We start from the raw sequence: 22,165 nt of genomic DNA on the forward strand, positions 1-22,165 counted from the left end.
ATGCTGGTGAATGTTCCATGAGCACTTGAGAACAAAGTGTATTCTATTGTTTTTGGATGGAATGTCCTATAAATATCAATTAAGTCCATCTTGTTTAATGTTTCATTTAAAGTTTGTGTTTCCTTATTAATTTTCTGTCTGGTTGATCTGTCCATTGGTGAATGTGTGGTGTTAAACTCCCCTACTATTTTTGTGTCACTGTCGATTTCCCATTTTATGGCTGTTACTATTTGCTTTATGTATTGAGGTGCTCCTCCTTTGGGTGCATAAATATTTACAATTGTTATATCTACTTCTTGGATTGATCCCTTTGTCATTATGTAGTATCCTTCTTTGTCTCTTGTAATTTAAAGTCTCTTTTTTCTGATATGAGAATTGCTACTCCAGCTTTCTTTTGATTTCCATTTGCATGGAATATCTTTTTCCACCCCCTCATCTTCAGTCCGTATGTGTCCCTAGGTGTGAAGTGGGTCTCTTGTAGACAGCATATATATGGGTCTTGTTTTTGTATCCGTTCTGCAAGTCTATGTCTTTTGGTTGGAGCATCTAATCCATTTACATTTAAGGTAATTATCGATATGTATGTTCCTATTACTATGTTCTTAATTGCTTTGGGTTTGTTATTGTAAGTCTCTTCTTTCTCTCATGTTTCCCAATTAGAGAATTTCCTTTAGCATTTGTTGTATAGCTGGTTTGGTGGTGCTGAATTCTCTTAGCTTTAGCTTGTCTGTAAAGGTTTTAATTTCTCCGTCGAATCTGAATGAGATCCTTGCTGGGTAGAGTAATCCTGGTTGTAGTTTTTTCCCTTTCATCACTTTAAATATGTCCTGCCACTCCCTGCTGGCTTGCAGAGTTTCTGGTGAAAGATCACCTGTTAACCTTATTGGGATTTCCTTGTATATTATTTGTTGTTTTTCCCTTGCTCCTTTTAATATTTTTTCTTTGTATTTAATTTTTGATTGTTTGATTAATATGTGTCTTTGCATGTTTCTCCTTGGGTTTACCTTGTATGGGACTCTCTGCACTTCCTGGACTTGTTTGAGTATTTCCTTTCCCATATTAGGGAAGTTTTCAACTCTAATCTCTTCAAATATTTTCTCAGTCCCTTTATTTTTCTCTTCTTCTTCTGGGACCGCCATAATTCGAATGTTGGTGGGTTTAATACTGTCCCAGAGGTCTCTGAGACTGTCCTCAGTTCTTTTCATTCTTTTTTTCTTTATTCTGCTCTGTGGTAGTTATTTCCACTGTTTTATCTTTCTGGTCAGTTATCCATTCTTCTACCTCAGTTATTCTGCTATTGATTCCTTCCAGAGAATTTTTAATGTCATTTATTGTGTTGTCCATCATTGTTTGTTTGCTCTTAGTTCTTCTAAGCCCTTGTTAAACTTTTCTTGTATTTTCTCCGTTCTATTTCCAAGATTTTGGATCATCTTTAGTATTATTATTCTGAATTCTTTTTCAGGTAGACTGCTTATTTCCTCTTCACTTGTTTGGTCTGGTGGGATTTTACGTTGCTCCTTCATCTGCTACATATTTCTCTGTCTTCTCATTTTACTTAACTTACTGTGTTTATGGTCTGCTTTTCACAGGCTGCAAGTTTGTAGTTCTCATTGTTTTGGTGTCTGACGGCAGTGGGTAAGGTTTGTTCAGTGGGTTGTGTAGGCTTCCTGGTGGAAGTGACTCATGCCTGTGTTCTGGTGGATGAGGCTGGATCTTGTCTTTCTAGTGGGTAGGGCTGTTTCTAGTGCTGTGTTTTTGGTGTCTGTGAACTTATTATGATTTTAGGCAGCCTCTGTGCTGATGGGTGAGGTGGTGTTCCTGTCTTCCTACTTGTTTGGCATAGGGTGTCCAGCACTCTAGCTTGCTGGTCGTTGAGCGGAGCTGGGTCTTAGCTTTGAGATGGATATCTCTGGGAGAGCTTTTGCTGTTTGATATTACATGGGGCCGGGAGGTCTCTGGCAGACCAATGTCCTGAGCTGAGCTCTCTCACCTCAGAGGCTCAGGCCTGAAACCTGGCCAAAGCACCAAGACCCTGTCAGACACATGGCTCAGAAGAAAAGCTAGAGAAAAAGAAAGAAAGAAAGAAAGAAAGAAAACGAAAATAAAAGAAAATAAATAAGGTTATTAAGATAAAAAATTAAAAAAAATTATTAAAAATAATAAAATAATAAAGTAAAAAACAAAAAAAGAAAGAAAGAAGAGAGCAACTAAAGGAAAAAGCAAATCCACCAATGATAAGTGCTAAAAACTATACTAAAAAAGAAAAAAAAGACAGAACCCTAGGACAAATGGTAAATGCAAAGCTATACAGACAAAATCACACAAAGAAACATACACATACACACTTACAAAAAGAGAAAAAGGAAAAAATATATATGTATATAAAAAAGGAAGAGATCAACCAAATCAAGAAACAAATCTACGAATGATAATAATCTCTAAATACTAAACTAAGATAAACATAAAACCAGAAACAAGTTAGATGTAGAAAGGAAACCCAAAGTCTACAGTTGCTCCCAAAGTCCACCACCTCAATTTTGGGATGATTCACTGTGTATTCAGGTAGTCCATGGATGCAGCGTACATCAAGTTGATTGTGGGGATTTAATCCGCTGCTCCTGAACCTGCTGGGAGAAATTTCCCTTTCTCTTCTTTGTTCACACAGCTCCTGGGGTTCAGCTTTGGATTTGGCCCTGCCTCTGCATGTAGGTCGCCTGAGGGCTTTTGTTTTCCCCCCAGACAGCACACGGTTAAAGTAGGAGCTGCTTCAGGGGCTCTGGCTCACTCAGGCTGGGGGTAGGGAGGGGTATGGTATGCGGGACAAGCTTGCGGTGGCAGAGGCCAGCATGACTTTTCAACAGCCTGAGGCGCACCTTGTGCTCTCCCAGGGAAGTTGTCCCTGGATCACGGGACCCTGGCAGTGGCGGACTGCATAGGCTTTTGGGAGGGGAGGTGTGGATAGTGACCTGTGCTTGCACACAGGCTTCTTGGTGGCAGCAGCAGCAGCCTTATCATCTCATTTCTGACTCTGTTGTCTGTGCTGATAGCCGCGGCTCACACCTGTCTCTGGAGCTCGTTCAGGCGGTGCTCTGAATCCCCTCTCCTCATGCACCCCAAAACAATGGTCTCTTGCCTGTTAGGCAGGTCCAGACATTTTCCCGGACTCCCTCCCTGCTAGCTGTGGCACACTAGGCCCCTTCAGGCTGTGTTCATGCTGCCAACCTCAGTCCTCTCCCTGGGATCCGACCTTCGAAGCCTAAGCCTCAGCCCCCAGCCACCACCCGTCCCAGCGGTGAGCAGACAAACCTCTCAGGCTGGTGAGTGCTCGTTGGCACTGACCCTTTGTGCAGGAATCTCTCCACTTTGCCCTCTGCATCCCTGTTGCTGCGCTCTCCTCCAGGGCTCTGAAGCTTCTCCCCCACCCACCTACCCTCTCCACCAGTGAAGGGGCTTCCTAGTGTGTGGAACCTTGTCCTCCTTCACAGCTCCCTCCCATAGGTGCAGGTACCATCCCTATTCTTTTGTTTCTGTGTTTTCTTTTTTCTTTTGCCCTACCCAAGTACGTCTGGAGTTTCTTGCCTTTGGGAAATCTGAGGTCTTCTGCCAGCTTTCAGTAGGTGTTCTGTAGGAGTTGCTCCACATGTAGATGTATTTTTGATGTATTTGTGGGGAAGAAGGTGATCTCCATGTCTTACTCCTCCGCCATCTTGAAGGTCCCTCCTCATCCCATAGGTTTTGGATCATTATCATGTTTTTGTTGTCATTTGTCTCTAGGTATTTTTTGATTTCATCTTTGATTTCTTCAGTGATCTCTTGGGTATTTAATAACGTATTGTTTAGCTTCCATGTGTTTGTGGTTTTTAACTTTTTTCCCCCTGTAATTTATTTCTAATCTCATATCTTTGTGGTCAGAAATGGCGTTTGACATGATTTCAATTTTCCTAAATTTACCAAGGCTTGATTTGTGACCCAAAATATGATCTATCCTGGAGAATGTTCCATGTGCATTTAAGAAGAAAGTGTAATGTGCTGTTTTTGGGTGGAATGTCCTATATATATCAATTAAATATATCTGGTCTATTGTGTCATTTGAAGCTTGTGTTTCTTTATTAATTTTCTGTCTGGATGATCTGTCCATTGGTGTAAATGAGATGTTGAAGTCTCCCACTATTATTGTGTTACTGTCAGTTTCCCATTTTATGGCTGTTAGCTTTTGCTTTATGTATTGAGGTGCTCCTATGTTGGGTGCATATATATTTATAATTGTTATATCTTCCTCTTGGATTGATCCCTTGATTATTATGTATAGTCCTTCCTTGTCTCTTGTAACATTCTTTATTTTAAATCTATTTTATCTGATATGAGTATTGATACACCAGCTTTCTTTTGATTTCCATTTGCATGGAATATATTTTTTAATCCCCACACTTTCAGTCTGTATGTGTCCCTAGGTCTGAAGTGGGTCTCTTGTAGACAGCATATAAATGCATCTTGTCTTTGTGTCCATCCAGTGAGCCTGTGTCTTCTGGTTGGAGCATTTAATCCATTCACATTTAAGGTAATTATCGATATGTATGTTCCTATGACCATTTTCTTAATTGTTTTGAGTTTGTTTTAGTAGGTCCTTTTCTTCTCTTGTGTTTCCCACTTAGAGAAGTTCCTTTAGCATTTGTTGTAGAGCTGGTTTGGTGGTGCTGAATTCTCTTATCTTTTGCTTGTCTGTAAAACTTTTGATTTCTCCATCAAATCAGAATGAGATCCTTGCCAGGTAGAGTAATCTTGGTTGTAGGTTCTTCCCTTTCATCACTTTAAATATATCATGTCACTCCCTTCTGGCTTATAGAGTTTCTGCTGAGGAATCAGCTGTTAACCTTATGGGAGTTCCCTTGTATGTTATTTGTCATTTTTCCCTTGTTGTTTTAATAATTTTTCTTTGTCTTAATTTTTGTCCATTTGATTACTATGTATCTCGCTGTGTTTCTCCTTGGGTTTATCCTCCCTGGGACTCTCTGTGCTTCCTGGACTTGGATGGCTATTTCCCTTCCCATGTTAGAGAATTTTTCGACTATAATCTCTTCAAATATTTTCTCGGGTCCTTTCCCTCTCTCCTCCCCTTCTGGGACCCCTATAATGTGAATGTTGGTGCATTTAATGTTGTACCAGAGGTCTCTTAGGCTGTCTTCATTTCTTTGCATTCTTTTTTCTTCATTCTGTTCCATGGCAGTGAATTCCACCTTTCTGTCTTCCAGGTCACTTATCCGTTTTTCTGCCTTAGTTTTTCTGCTCTTGATTCCTTCTAGTTTATTTTTCTTTGCAGTTTTTGTATTGTTCATCTCTATTTGTTTTTTCTTTAATTCTTCTAGGCTTTTGTTCTTTAATTCTTCTAGGTCTTTGTTAAACATTTCTTGCATCTTCTCGATCTTTGGCTCCATTCTTTTTCCGAAGTCCTGGATCCTCTTCACTATCATTATTCTGAATTCATTTTCTGGAAAGTTGCCTATCTCCACTTTATTTAACTTTTTTTCTGGGGTTTTATCTTGTTCCTTCATCTGGTACATGTTCCTCTGCCTTTTCACTTTGTCTATCTTTCTGTGAATGTGGTTTTCGTTCCACAGGCTGCAAGATTGTAGTTCTTCTTCCTTCTGCTCTGTGCTTACTGCTTTAAATGTCCAGACACAGATGCAAGGCTAAGAGGATTACAAAGAGTCTGGGAAACATGACAACATCAAAGAAACAAAATTAAACACCAGTAACTAACCCTAAATTTTACTCTTTCTGGAGATATATGTACTGCCTGATAAAGAATTCAAATAATTATCTTAAAGAAGTTCACTGAGCTATAGGAGAACACAGATAGAAAACTAAATGAAATCAGGAAAACAATACATGAACAAATTGGTAAGTTCAATAAAAGAGATAAGAATCATAAAAGAGAATGAAACAGAAATTTTGGGCCAAAGAACATAGTGATTGAACTGAAAAATTCAATAGAGAACATCAATATCACAGTAGATAAAGCATAAGAGACAATAGTGAGCTGGAAGACAGCTCATTTCCTATTACCAGGTCAGGGGGACAAAAATGAAAAAGAATGGAAAAAAATGAAGACAGCCTTTGGGACTTATGGAATAAAACCACCCCCTCCAAACCCCCAATATATGCATTATGGGATACTAAAAAGGAGCAGAGGAAGGGAAAGGAGCAGGAAGTTTACTTAAAGACATAGTGAGAGAAGATTTCTCAAACCTAGAGAGGGAAATGAACATCCAGATCCATGACATGCAAAGAACCACAAATAGACTGAACATAAAGAGGTCTTCAACAGGACACATAATCAAATTGTCAGAAGTCAAAGACAAAGAGAGAATTTAGAAAGCAGCAAGAGGAAAGCAACTCATCACATACACAGGGACCTCCAGAAAAATATCAGTGTGTTGATTTCTCAGCAGAAAACTTGCAGGGTGGGAGAGAGGGCAATGGATATAATCAAAGTGCTGAAAGAAAAAACTGCCAACCAAGAATATTAATGCATATACGTGGAATCTAGAAAAAAAAGGTATAGATCATCTTATTTGCAAAGCAGAAATAGAGACACAGACATAGAGAACAAACGTATGGATACCAAGGGGGAAGGAGGGGGTTGGATGAATTGGGAAATTGGGATTGAGATATATACACTATTGATACTATGTATAAAATAAATAACTCTTGAGAACCTACTGCATAGCACAGGGAACTCTACTCAGTGCTCTGTGGCGACCTAAATGGGAAGGAAAACCAAAAAATAGGGGATATATGTATATTTATAACTGATTCACTTTGCTGTGCAGCAGAAACTAACACAATATTTTCAAGCAACTATACTCCAATAAAAATTAATTTTAAAAAACTAAAAATAGAACTACCATATGATCTAGCAATCTCACTCCTGGGCATATATCCAGAGAAAACCATGGTTCAAAAGGATACATGCACCCCAATATTCATCACAGTGCTGCTTACAATAGCCCAGATCTGGAAGCAACCTAAATATCCATCAACAGATGAATGGATAAGGAAGATGTGGTACATATATACAGTGGAATACTACTCAGTCATTAAAAAGAATGAAATAATGCCATTTGCAGCAACATGGATGGAGCTGGAGATTATCACACTAAGTGAAGTAGGCCATACAGAGAAAGCCATTTGTTTATTTCTTTTGCCTTAAGAGACAGATCCAAAAAATATTGCTATGATTTATGTCAAAGAGTGTTCTGCCTATATTCTCTTCTAGGAGTTTCATGGATGTCTTTCCTCAGGGAGTGCTAGTAGCTATCAACTTGGTAGGGGGTGGGGCTGGAGATGGAGGGGCTAGAGCTGGTGTTGAGTGTGAAGCAAGACTTCCTCCCTGCTCAGTGGTCATCACAGCCCTATCAGGGGTGGCATCTGATGGCAAGTTGCTGGAGTAGAAGCCCTTAGGGTTGGGCCCTAGCTGGCTCTCTTTCCTTTAAGCATGTGTTTTTACCTTTCACACGAGAACACTTGCCCCAGAGTAGGGCAGTGGTGAAGCAAGTGGGGCCCGTTTGTGGACGGGTTTCTGATGTGCTGCTTGTATGTGTACCCACAACTCTGCTCATAAGCAGCCTTGGGTGCAATCCCCCGTTTTCTGTCACAAACTATCACTGTCCCCAGCCTCCTCTGCCCCCCACTCTGTTGAGGAACTGCTCTGCAAGGCTGGCGGGGGCCCGCATGGACTCTCATCAGCTATTGGAAGATGAGCTGTGTTGGAGCAGTTGCTGTCAGACATCTGGGCAGCTTCTGAGGTGCTGCTTGAGTAAGCACCAACAATGACTGCTGCTGCCTCACCCAGGCTCCGCCCTGGGACCAGATCACCTCTCTGTCCCATGGGCTACTCTCTTTCCTCATCCTCAGTGACCCACATCCAGCGTCCTGCAGGGGCATGGAGTGAGCAAGGGTAGAGCGTTCACTTGGCTCAGGCTTGGGGGTGCAGTTAGGTGGTTGTTGGAAACACTGCAGCTACTAGAGTAGACCTCTCTCCTCTGCCTCGGGGGCAGATCCTCTTTGTCTCCCACAGCTGATCACTGCCCCCAGGCTCTGCTGCTCCTGCTGTGCTGTGGAACCACTTTGCTTGGCAGGTGGGGCCACGTGGTCTTTACTGCATGTGTGTAAGGGGGTGAGCTATGGTGGAGTGACCACCGTCAGAGGTCTGGTCTTCTTCTGAAGGCTAGTTGATCACTGGAAACTCAGCAGCCACTACAGCAGACCTCTCTTCACCCTGCCTTGGTACCTAGCCAGCAAGTAGTAGCTCCTCACAAGTGGAGTCCAGGTTTCCCATAGATATTCTATTTGTCCCATGGGTCCTCCAATCAGCCAAGGGGGTTTGTCTCCTTTGTGTAGGACCCCAGGATTATGGTGCCCAATCTTTGGCTTGAGTCACTAACTCCCCAGGGTGGCTGTCCAGCCATGTATTCTTCCTTTTCCTCTGAGTTCCCTCCCAGAGGCATGGGTCCTTGCCTGATTGCTTTCCTTCCCTTTCTACCCAATTACATGTGTATCTTTCTTACAGCCTTGGTTTTACAGGAGTCCTTTTCCAGTTTCCAGTTAGTTTTCAGTGAGAATTATTCCACATGTAGATGTATTTTTAATGTGTTTTTTGGGGGAGGTTAGCTCCACTTTCTCTTACTCCACCATGTTGATCCCTCCTCCACTATACTGTAGTCTAAGTGTGCAATATCATTGTGTCTAGTGAAAATGTACATACCTTAATTTTTTTTAATACCTTAATTTTAAAATACTTTATTGCTACAAAATGCTGACCATTACCTGAGCCTTCAGTGAGTAATAGTCTTTTTTCTGGTGGAGTGTTTGAAACACTGCAAGAACTACCAAAATTTCAAAATTTGTGACATGAAGTGAGCAAATGCTGTTCGACAAATGGTGCTATCTATCGACTTGCTTGATGCAGGGATGCCACAAATCTTCAATTTGTAAAAAACACCCTCAGTATATGCAAAATGCAATAAAATGAAGTGCAACAAAATGAGGTATTTCTGTACTGGTTGACAATTCTTTACCTTTAAGCAAATTGAATATTCCACCCAATTCCCTTCTGGACTGCAAAGTTTCTACAGGGATATCCTCTGGCAATTTTATGGAAACTCCATTTTATGTGATGAATCACTATTTTTTCTTATTTCTTTCAAGATTCTCTCTTTATCTTTGACTTTAGACACTGATTATATTGTGCCTAAATGTGGTTCTCTTTGGATTTTTCATAGCTGGAGAGTTTGAGTTTCTTGGATCTGTATGTCCATTTCATTCCTCAGATTTAGGAAGTTTTCAGCCTTTATTTCTTCAAATAAGCTCTCTCTTTCTTTTTTTCGCCTTCTGGGATTTCCATAATGCATATATTGGACTGTTTTATGGTGACCCATAAGAGTGTGTTGTTTAAAGTGAGAGAGTGGCATGGACATATATGCACTACTAAATGTAAAATAGATAACTAGTGGGAAGCAGCCACATAGCACAGGGAGATCAGCTTGGTGATTTGTGACCATCTAGAGGGGTGGAATAGGGAGGGTGGGAGGGAGGGAGACGCAAGAGGGAAGAGATATGGGGATATATGTATATGTATAACTGATTCACTTTGTTATAAAGCAGAAAGTAACACACCATTGTAAAGCAATTATACTCCAATAAAGATGTTAAAAAAATAAAAACAAAACAACACAAAACAAAACAAAACAATCAAATCAACTATCACACCCTTGTTAACTTATTCATATTTTTATTAATTTAGCCCTAAATTCATAGATCAATTTTGGGCAGTTGACATTTGGTAAGCATCTGTTTCTTTCTTAAAATTTTGTTGTGTTGTTTCTAACACTCATTATACTTTAAACATTTCTAAATTATATACAGTCAAAATAAAGTTTTCTTTTATGGAAAAAAAGAGTGTGTTGTTTAATATCCATTATTTGTGAAATTTCCAGTTTTTCTTATGATATTTACATGTAATTTCATTCCATTGTGGTTAGAAAAGATGTCTTGTACTATTTCAATTTTTTTAACTTATTGATAGTGTTTTATGACTTAACATATGGTCTATCATGGAGAATATTCTATGTGCACTTGAGAAAATATGTATTCTGTTCTTGTAGGGTGAAATGTTCTATGCATCTTTTAGGTCGAGTTGGTTTATATTGCTCAAATCCTCAGTTTCCTTATTGATCTGTCTAGATTTCTAGATGTCTTGATCCATTATTGATCACAAGATGTTGAAAGTTTCAACTACTATTGCCATTCAATAGCAATATTTATTTGCCAAGTTACTATTTCCATTCATTTTTGTCAATTTTTGCATGATAAAATTTGTGTATCTGTTCTTCAGTGTGTGTATATTTATATCTTCTGGATGGAGTGACCCTTTTGTCAATGTTATGTGCTTCTTTGTCTCTTGTAATACTTTTTTATTTACAGTCTGTTTTATCTGATATTACTATGTCATCTCAGTTCTCTTTTGATTAGTCTTTGCATATTACACACTTTTCAATCCTTTCCCTTCAACATGTTTGTGTCTTTGGATCTAAAGTGAGTCACTTATAGACAACATATTGATGGGTGATTTCTTTCAAGCCATCCTGCCAATTTCTACCTTTAAATTGGAGAGCTTAAACCATTTAAGTTTAAATAGCTTACTGATAAGAAGTGACATTTTCTATAATACAAAGGTAAAAAAAATCATATGTGAATACTATTAACAGTTATATGCCAACGAATTGGACAACCTAGAAGAAATGAACACATTTCTAGACGTATACAAACTGCCAAAAGTGAATGAAGAAGAAACAGACGGGAGGAGCTTCAAGATGGCGGAAGAGTAAGACGCGGAGATCACCTTCCTCCCCACAAATACATCAGAAATACATCTACATGCGGAACAACTCCTACAGAACACCGACTGAACGCTGGCAGAAGACCTCAGACCTCCCAAAAGGCAAGAAACTCCCCATGTACCTTGGTAGGGCAAAAGAAAAAAGAAAAAACAGAGACAAAGAATAGGGATGGGACCTGCACCAGTGGGAGGGAGCTGTGGAGGAGGAAAGCTCTCCACACACTAGGAAGCCCCTTCATGGGCAGAGGCGGGGGGCCAGCGGAGGGGGGAAGCTTCGGAGCCACGGAGGAGAGCGCAGCAACAGGGGTGCAGAGGGCAGAGTGGAGAGATTCCCGCACAGAGGATCAGTGCCGACCAGCACTCACCAGCCCGAGAGGCTTGTCTGCTCACACGCCGGGACGGATCGGGGCTGGGAGCTGAGGCTAGGGCTTCGGTAGGATTGAAGGGAGAGGACTGGGGTTGGCTGCATGAACACAGCCTGAAGGGGTTAGTGCACCACAGCTAGCCGGGAGGGAGTCCGGAAAAGAGTCTGGAGCTGCCTAAGAGATAAGAGACTTTTTCTTCTTCTTTGATTCCTGGTGCGCGAGGAGAGGGAATTAAGGGTGCCGTATAAAGGAACTCCAGAGATGGGCTGGAGCCGCGGCTATCAGCGCAAACCCCAGAGAGAGGCATGAGACGCTAAGGTTGCTGCTGCCGCCACCAAGAAGCCTGTGTGCAAGCACAGGTCACTCTCCACACCTCCCCTCCCGGGAGCCTGTGCAGCCCGCCACTGCCAGGGTCCCGTGATACAGGGACAACTTCCCCGGGAAAATGCACGGCATGCCTCAGGCTGGTGCAACGTCACGCCGACCTCTGCCGCCGCAGGCTCGCCCGGCATCCTTACCCCTCCCTTCCCCCGGCCTGAGTGAGCCAGAGCCCCCGAAGCAGCTGCTCCTTTAACCCCGTCCTGTCTGAGTGAAGAACAGACGCCTTCAGGTGACCTACACCCAGAGGCGGGTCCAAAACCAAAGCTGAACCCCGGGAACTGTGTGAAGAAAGAAGAGAAAGGGAAATCTCTCCCAGAAACCTCAGGAGCAGCGGATTAAATCTCCACAATCAACTTGATGTACCCTGCATCTGTGGAATACCTGAATAGACAACAAATCATCCCAAATTGAGGAGATGGACTTTGGGAGCAATGATATATATATTTTTTTTCCCTTTTTCTCTTTTTGTGAGTGTGTATGTGTATGCTTCTGTGTGTGGTTTTGTCTGTATAGCTTTGCTTTTACAATTTGTCCTGGGTTCTGTCTGTCTTTTTTTTTTAATTACTTAAAAAATTTTTTTCTTAATAATTACTTTTTACTTTAATAACTTTATTTTATTTTATTTTACTTTATTTTACTTTATTTTATTTTATCTTCATCTTTCTTTTTTTCCTCTCTTTTACTCTGAGCCATGTGGAGGACAGGCTCTTGGTGCTCCAGCCAGGTGTCAGGGCTGTGCCACTGAGGTGGGAGAGCCAAGTTCAGGACACTGGTCCACAAGAGACCTCCCAGCTCCACGTAATATCAAACGGTGAAAATCTCCCAGAGATCTCCATCTCAACACAAAGATCCAACTCCATTCAACGACCAGCAAGCTACAGTGCTGGACACCCTATGCCAAACAACTAGCAACACAGGAACGCAACCCCATCCATTAGCACAGAGGCTGCCTAAGATCATAATAAGGCCACAGACACCCCGAAACACACCACCAGACATGGACCTGCTGACCAGAAAGACAATATCGAAACTCATCCACCAGAACACAGGCACTATTCCCATCCATCAGGAAGCCTACACAACCCACTGGAGCATCCTTAGACACTGGGGACAGACACCAAAAACAATGGGAACTACGAACCTGCAGCCTGTGAAAAGGAGACCCCAAACACAGTAAGTTAAGCAAAATGAGAAGACAGAGAAACACACAGCAGATGAAGGAGCAAGGCAAAAACCCATCAGACCTAACAAAAGAAGAGGAAATAGGCAGTCTACCTGAAAAAGAATTCAGAATAATGACACTAAAGATGATCCAAAATCTTGGAAATAGAATAGACAAAATACAAGAAAACTTTAACCAGGACCTAGAAGAACTAAAGAGCAAACAAACAGAGATGAACAACACAATAAATGAAATTAAAAATTCTCTAGAAGGGATCAATAGCAGAATAACTGAGGCAGAAGAACGGATAAGTGACCTGGAAGATAAAATAGTGGAAATAACTACTGCAGGGCAGAATAAAGAAAAAAGAATGAAAAGAACTGAGGACAGTCTCAGAGACTTCTGGGACAACATTAAACACACCAGCATTTGAATTATAGGGGTCCCAGAAGAAGAAAAGAAAAAGAAAGGGACTGAGAAAATATTTGAAGAGATTATAGTTGAAAATTTCCCTAATATGGGAAAAGAAATAGTTAATCGAGTCCAGGAGCACAGAGAGTCCCATACAGGATAAATCCAAGGAGAAACATGTCAAGACACATATTAATCAAACTATCAAAAATTAAATTCGAAGAAAAAATATTAAAAGCAGCAAGGGAAAAACAACAAATAACATACAAGGGAATCCCCATAAGGTTAACAGCTGATCTTTCAGCAGAAACTCTGCAAGCCAGAAGGGAGTGGCAGGACATATTTAAAGTGTTGAAAGAGAAAAACCTACAACCAAGACTACCTTACCCAGCAAGGATCTCATTCAGATTTGATGGAGAAAATAAAAGCTTTACAGAAAAGCAAAAGCTAAGAGAATTCAGCACCACCAAACCAGCTTTACAACAAATGCTACAGGAACTTCTCTAGGAAGGAAACACAAGAGAAGGAAAAGACCTACAACCATAAACCCAAAATAATTAAGAAAATGGTAATAAGAACATACATATCGATAATTACCTTAAATGTAAATGGATTAAATGCTCGAACCAAAAGACATAGACTGGGTGAATGGATACAAAAACAAGACCCATATATATGCTGTGTACAAGAGACCTAATTCAGACGTAGGGACACATACAAACTGAAAGTGAGGGGATGGAAAAAGTTATTCCATGCAATTGGAAATCAAAAGAAAGCTGGACTAGCAATTCTCATATCAGACAAAATAGACTTTAAAACAAAGACTATTACAAGAGACAAAGAAGGACACTACATAATGGTCAAGGGATCAATCCAAGAAGAAGACATAACAATTGTAAATATTTATGCACCCAACATAGGAGTACCACAATACATAAGGCAAATACTAACAGCCATAAAAGGGGAAATTGACAGTAACACAAGCATAGAAGGGGATTTAAGCACCCCACTTTCAACAATGGACAGATCATTCAAAATGAAAATTAATAAGGAAACACAAGCTTTAAATGATACATTAAACAAGATGGACTTAATTGATATTTATAGGACATTCCATCCAAAAACAACAGAATACACATTCTTCCCAAGTGCTTATGGAACATTCTTAAGGATAGATCATATCTTGGGTCACAAATCAAGCCTTGGTAAATTTAAGAAAATGGAAATCATATCAAGTATCTTTTCCGACCACAATGCTATGAGACTAAATATCAATTACAGGAAAATTTCTGTAAAAAATAAAAACACATGGAGGCTAGACAACAAACTACTTAATAACCAAGACATCACTGAAGAAATCAAAGAGGAAATCAAAAAATACCTAGAATCAAATGACAATGAAAACACAACAACCGAAAAACTATGGGATGCAGCAAAAGCACTTCTAAGAGGGAAGTTTATAACTATACAAGCCTGCCTTAAGAAACAAGAAACATCTCAAATAAACAACCTAACCTTACACCTAAAGCAATTAGAGAAAGAACGAACAACCCCCAAAGTTAGCAGAAGGAAAGAAATCATAAATATTATATCAGACATAAATGAAAAAGAAATGAAGGAAACGATAGCAAAGATCAATAAAACTAAAAGCTGGTTCTCTGAGAAGATAAAAAAAATTATAAACCATTAGCCAGACTTACGAAGAAAAAAAGGGAGAAGACTCAAATATATAGAATTAAAAATGAAAAATGAGACATAACAACTGACACTGCAGAAATACAAAGGACCATTAGAGATTACTACAAGCAATGATATGCCAATAAAATGGACAACCTAGCAGAAATGGACAAATTCTTAGAAATGCACAACCTTCCGATACTGAACCAGGAAGATATAGAAAATATGAACAGACCAATCTCAAACTCTGAAATTGAAACTGTGATTAAAAATCTTCCAACAAACAAAAGCCCAGGACCAGATGGCTTCACAGGCGAATTCTATCAAACACTTAGTGAAGAGATAACACCTCTCCGTCTCAAACTCTTCCAAAATAGAGCAGAGGTAGGAACACTCCAAAACTCATTCTACGAGGCCAACATCATTCTGACACCAAAACCATACAAAGATGTCACACATAAAGAAAATTACAGGCCAATATCACTGATGAACATAGATGCAAAAATCCTCAACAAAATACTAGCAAACAGAATCCAAAAGCACATTAAAAGGATCATACACCATGATCAAGTGGGGTTTATCCCAGGAATGACAGGATTCTTCAATATGCACAAATCAGTCAATGTGATGCACCATATTAACAAATTGAAGGAGAAAAACCATATGATCATCTCAATCGATGCAGAGAAAGCTTTCGACAAAATTCAACACCCATTTATGATAAAAACCCTTCAGAAAGTAGGCATAGAGGGAACTTTCCTCAACATAATAAAGGCCATATATGACAAACCCACAGCCAACATCGTCCTCAATGGTGAAAAACTGAAACCATTTCCACTAAGATCAGGAACAAGACAAGGTTGCCCACTCTCACCACTATTCTTCAACATAGTTTTGGAAGTTGTAGCCACAGCAACCATAGAAGAAAAAGAAATAAAAGGAATCCAAATCGGAAAAGAGGAAGTAAAGCTGTCACTGTTTGCCAATGACATGATATTATACATAGAGAATCCTAACGATGCTACCAGAAAACTACTAGAGGTAATCAGTGAATTTGGTAAAGTAGCAGGATACAAAATTAATGCACAGAAATCTCTTGCTTTCCTATGCACTAATGATGAAAAATCTGAAAGTGAAATTAAGAAAACACTACCATTTACCATTGGAACAAAAAGAATAAAGTATCTAGGAATAAACCTACCTAAGGAGACAAAAGACCTGTATGCAGTAAATTATAAGACACTGATGAAAAAAATTAAAGATGATTCAAATAGATGGAGAGATATACCATGTTCTTGGATTGGAAGAATCAACATTGTGAAAATGTCGATTGTGAAATGTTACCCCAAGCAATCTACAGATTCAATGCAATCCCTATCAAACTACCACTGGCATTTTTCACAGAACTAGAACAAAAAATTTCACAATTTGTATGGAAAAACAAAAGACCCCAAATAGCCAAAGCAATCTTGAGAAAGAAAAACGGAGCTGGAGGAATCAGGCTCCCTGACTTCAGACTATACTCCAAAGCTACAGTAATCAAGACAGTATGGTACTGGCACAAAAACAGAAATATAGATAAATGGAACAGGATAGAAAGCCCAGAGATAAACCCACGCACATATGGTCACCTTAACTTTGATAAAGGAAGCAAGAATATACAGTTGAGAAAAGACAGCCACTTCAATAAATGGTGCTGGGAAAACTGGACAGCTACATGTAAAAGAACGAAATTAGAACACTCCCTAACACCATACACAAAAATAAACTCAGAATGGGTTAAAAACCTAAATGTAAGGCCCGACACCATGAAACTCTAAGAGGAAAACATAGGCAGAACACTCTATGACATAAATCACAGCAAGATCCTTTTTGACCCAGCTCCTAGAGAAATGGAAATAAAAACAAAAATAAATAAATGGGACCTAATGAAACTTAAAAGCTTTTGCACAGCAAATAAACCATAAAGCAGACAAAAAGACAACCCTCAGAATGGGAGAAGATATCTGCAAATGAAGCAACTGACAAAGGATTAATCTCCAAAACATTCAAGCAACTCATGCTGCTCAATATCAAAAAAAATAAATAAACAACCCAATCCAAAAATGGGCAGAAGACCTAAATAGACATTTCTCCAAAGAAGATATACAGATTGTCAACAAACACATGAAAGAATGCTCAACATCATTAATCATTAGAGAAATGCAAATCAAAACTACCATGAGATATCATCTCACACCGGTCAGAATGGCCATCATAATAAAATCTACAAACAATAAATGCTGGAGAGGGTGTGGAGAAAAGGGAACCCTCCTGCACCATTCCCATTGGTGAGAATGTAAATTGATACAACCACTATGGAGAACAGTATGGAGGTTCCTTAAAGACTAAAAATAGAAATACCATATGACCCAGCAATCCCACTACTGGGCATATACCCTGAGTAAACCATAATTCAAAAAGGGTCATGTGCCAAAATGTTCATTGAAGCTCTATTTACAATAGCCAGGACATGGAAGCAACCTAAGTGTCCATCAACAGATGAATGGATAAAGAAGATGTGGCACATATATACAATGGAATACTACTCAGCCGTAAAAAGGAACGAAAACAAGTCATTTGTAGTGAGGTGGGTGGAACTACAGAGTGTCATACAGAGTGAAATAAGTCAGAAAGAGAAAAACAAATACCGTATGCTAACACATATATATGGAATCTAAAAGAAAAAAAAGCGGTCAAAAGGACCTAGGGGCAACACACAGGCACTGACTTACCTCCCTGTTTATCAACCAGCAACTCAGAAGAGCACTGTGGTGCAAAGCATCAACTTTAGAGTTAGAAATATCTGAGTTTGAATCCCACTTCAGCTATCTTCCAGCAGTGCACCCTTGTGCAATTTCCTTTAATCTTCCAACCAGAGTTTCTTTATCAGTAAAGTGACAGGTAAAATAAAATGTAGTAGCAGATTTAAAATCCACATTTGATGCAGCAGAAAAAAACAATGTATCATATATAAAAAGTAAAAGCATATATTAATGGTGTCAACAAAATTAAACAATCTGTTGCAAAAAGTAGATAGGTGAAAAGGATGACAAGAACAATGATCACAAGGGAGAACAGGGAAAGGGCCCTAGATTAAGGGTGTCCTGAGGAGGATTCACACTTGCTGCAACTGGAGCAATACTCAAAAGTGTAAGTGAGGAACATCTGGCGAAGTCAGAAAAAGTTGTGAGCATGCAGATCAAGAGAACTAAACACATTCTAGGGAAAAAAATCAATGAAAGAGCCATTCTTGGACATATTAGACACACTTTAAAAAATCTTCATGTGTAACCCTATAGCAAATCAAATGAAAACAGCACCCACAGATTATCTGAATATCATTAAGGATATTTTAGGCAGCAAATAACAAAAAATCACTCAAATTGGCTTAAACCATGAGGAGAGTATTATCTTGAATAATAGGAAGTCCAGAGGTTAGGAAGGATTTAGATTTTGTTGCTCCAGTGGCTTGATGAAGTCTTGGAGGACCAGGTTCCTGAAATCCTTCTCCTTTGCTCTCCACCATATCTATCTGGGTTGCAAAGTGACTGATAGTAGTATTAAGAGCAATATAACATCCAGCAAGGGATGAAGGCCAGCTTTCAATGTCACCTTTTTAAAAATTAAACTTTTATTTTTAGATAAATGTAGATGCTTTTTTTAACATCTTTATTGGAGTATAATTGCTTTACAAAGTTGTGTTAGTTTCTGCTGTATAACAAACTTAATCAGCTTTATGTATACATATATCCCCATATCTCCTCCCTCTTTAGATGCATTTTTAAGAAATAATACAAAATGGTCCTGTATGCATTTTGCCCAATTTCCCTCAATAATAACATCTTGAAAAACTATAGTACCCTATCACAAGCAGGATATTGGCATTGATGCAATCCACTGATCTTAAACACATTTTCCCAGTTTTACATCTACTTGTGTATGTGTGTGTGTGCGTGTGTGTTCATTTCTTTTAGATTTTGCCACATTCGATTTCAATTTTTTAAGTTCATGAGTCCACTACCACAGTCAAGATACAGGGTATTTCTATTATCACCAGGATACCACAAGTTGCCCTTGTATAGCCACACTCCCCTGTCCCCCACTCTACCCATAACCCCTGGCAACCACTAATTTGTTCTTCATTTCTATAACTTTGTCATTTTGACTTTCATAACTTCAAGAAAATTATATAAATGAACTCATACAGTATATGATCTTTTGAGACCAGCTTTTACTTTAAGCATAAAGCCCTTAGATAAATTCAAGTTGTTGTGTATATAAACAGTTCATTCTCTTTTATTGCTGACTAGTATTCCACAGTATGGATATACCACACTTTATTCACTGTGGCATTTACCTACCTAGGACATTTTTGTTGTTCCCAATTTTTGGCTATTACAAATAGTTACTATAAATAAATGTGCTCAGATTTTTGTGTGAACATGAACTTGCGTTTATCTGGGATAAATGCCCAGGAGTGCATTTCCTGGGTCATATGGTAGCTACATGTTCAGTTGTTGTTTTTTTTTTTTTTTTTAGAAACTGCCAAACTGTTTTCAAGAGTAACTGTTCCATTTTACATTCCCACCAACAATGTATGAGTAATTCAGCTTCTCTGCTTCCTTGTCAGCATTTGTTGTTGTCACTATTTTTTATTTTAGCCATTCAGAAAGATGTGTAGTGATGTCTTATTGTGGTTTTAATTTTCATTTCCCTAATGGCTAATGAACATCTTGTCATGTGTTTACTTGCCATTCATATATCCTTTTCAGTGAAAGGTCTGTTCATGTCCTTTGCCCATTTTTTAATTAGAGGATTTTTTTACTGTCAATTTTGAGGTTTAAAAAAATATGTATTCTAGATACAAGTCCTTTGTCAGACATGTGCTTTGCAAATCTTTTCTCCTAGCATGTAGCTTTCTTTTATCCTCATCACAGAGTCCTTTACAGAGCTGAAGTTTTCAATTTTGATTTTTAATGTTGAACCAATCTTGCATTCTGACTTAACCTTCACTTGTTCATGATGTATTATCCTCTTTTATGTAATAGTAGATTCAATTTGATAGTATTTTGTTAAGGATTTTTTCATTTATGCTAGTGAGTAATATTGACCTGTAGTTTTCTTTTAATATCTTTGTGAATTTTAGTATCAAGATAATGCTGGCCTCATAAAATGAGTTAAGATGTGTTCCCTCCTTTATTTTCTTATAAGCTTTGTGTATGTTTGGTATTAATTTTTGCTGTGTATTGATTGAATTCTCCAGGAAATTCTGTGCAAAATATCGTGGACTGCCTAAAAACTGTTCTGTGAAGAGAGTTCATAGTTTGCGTCAGATTTTTGAAAGAGTTTCTTCTGTGTTTTCCAAATTGTAAATAACTACTACTCATTTACAGATTTATATGTATAAGTGGCTGATTGTGGCATGTGCTTTTGGCTTGTTAATTTTATCTAGTAAGTAATATACATGTTTACTCTGGAATATGTATTTTGAAAATTCCTGAAACAAATTCTCTGGAGGTCTTCTCCAGGTCTGCGGGAGTTAGGTTCAGTCATGCTCCAAATTCTTTCCTCTTTCTTGGAATATATTATGTTTCAATACCTATCAAGGGCAGCTGAGGAAGGGGAAAATCATCCTAATATGAGAAAGAACAACCTGATGTTGGGGGTGGTGTGCTATGTTGGTGGGGTTCAGTTTAAGGATATAGTGGAGATGATTGTAAACTGATTACAATAAAAAGTTTAAGGCCTTTCTCTAGAATCCTGAGAGAGCTTGTCTCCTAATGGTCCCCTCAAATCACAGCTCATCTGCCTACTATATGATGTGCTGGTTTATCTAGAGAGCTAAGAGTTGGGGAGAGATTATTTCTTCCTAACTTCTACATGGAATGGTCATACTCAAGGTGAGAACTGACGTCTGTGGGAAAAATAAGCACTGTCCACTGGTCACAGTCCTATTCCATCAATGACTCAGGAACAGGCAGTACTACCCCTAGATGGTGGAAGTATAGCCTCATAGGGCTAAGTAAAGTGGTAGCTCCTGATGGTTAACTCCCCACCCTCACCAATCCTGACAACCCCATCCCACCTGCCTGTATTGATAGACACTACAAATATGATGAAGCAAAAATAAGCAAGCATGCCAGCATTTATTATAAAACAACCAATGGAACAGAAGAGGGGAATGTGGCAGTAGAGGTGTATTTATATCCATTCATGGGTCTGTGTTTGCAGAATGCATGGTTTCAGGCCATGGAATTTTTATGTGTATTATATCCTACAAAGGAAAACAGAAGGTCAGCTGATCCAGGGAGAACCTTGAAGTTAGGAGACCTGGGGATTCTCCTGTTTTATTAGAAAGGGGAGACATTTTGGAAGGGAGAAATTAGAGAGTTAGAAGTTGGGGCATAGCTCTCACCCAAAGCATCTTGTGAAGCAATCCAGGTTTCTCCTGAATGAGGTCTTCCAAGACTCATGGGGAGCAGCAGGTTGGCTTGACAAGCCACTGACTTCAAATTTGTTCTGAATAATATCAATCAAAACAACAAAGGCCACGGGTTCCTCATCTGGGTCATTGACAGCCTGCAGAAAGAAAGGAAGTATCATCACTCTAGTAGTCCCTATAAGCCCTATCATTTGTCTCTTCACTCAGCCCTGGGAAAGACTCCCAGGGTTCTTCCTTAAGTGATGTCCCAATGCATATACAGGGCATGGTCTAGGGTTGAAGTCTGTGGTGGGCATTAATTTCAGTTATTGTATTGGTCATCTCTGTTTGTTTGTTCTTTAATTCTTCTAGGTCTTTGTTAATCATTTCTTGCATCTTCTCAATCTTTGCCTCCATTCTTATTCCAAGGTCCTGGATCATCTTCACTATCATTATTCTGAATTCTTTTTCTGGAAGGTTGCCTATCTCCACTTCATTTAGTTGTTTTTCTGGGGGTTTTTTCTTGTTCCTTCATCTGGTACATAGCCCTCTGCCTTTTCATCTTCTCTGTCTTTCTGTAACTGTGGTTTTTGGTCCACAGGCTGCAGGATTGTAGTTTTTCTTGCTTCTGCTGTCTGCCCTCTGGTGGTTAAGGCTATCTAAGAGGCTTGATGGGAGGCTCTGGTGGTGGGTAGAGCTGACTGTTGCTGTGGCGGTCAGAGCTCAGTAAAACCTTAATCCACTTGACTGTTGATGGGTGGGGCTGGGTTCCCTCCCTGTTGCTGTGGCGGTCAGAGCTCAGTAAAACC

The sequence above is a fragment of the Balaenoptera acutorostrata genome, chromosome X (assembly GCF_949987535.1).
Source record: "Balaenoptera acutorostrata chromosome X, mBalAcu1.1, whole genome shotgun sequence".
Lineage (NCBI taxonomy): Eukaryota > Metazoa > Chordata > Mammalia > Artiodactyla > Balaenopteridae > Balaenoptera > Balaenoptera acutorostrata.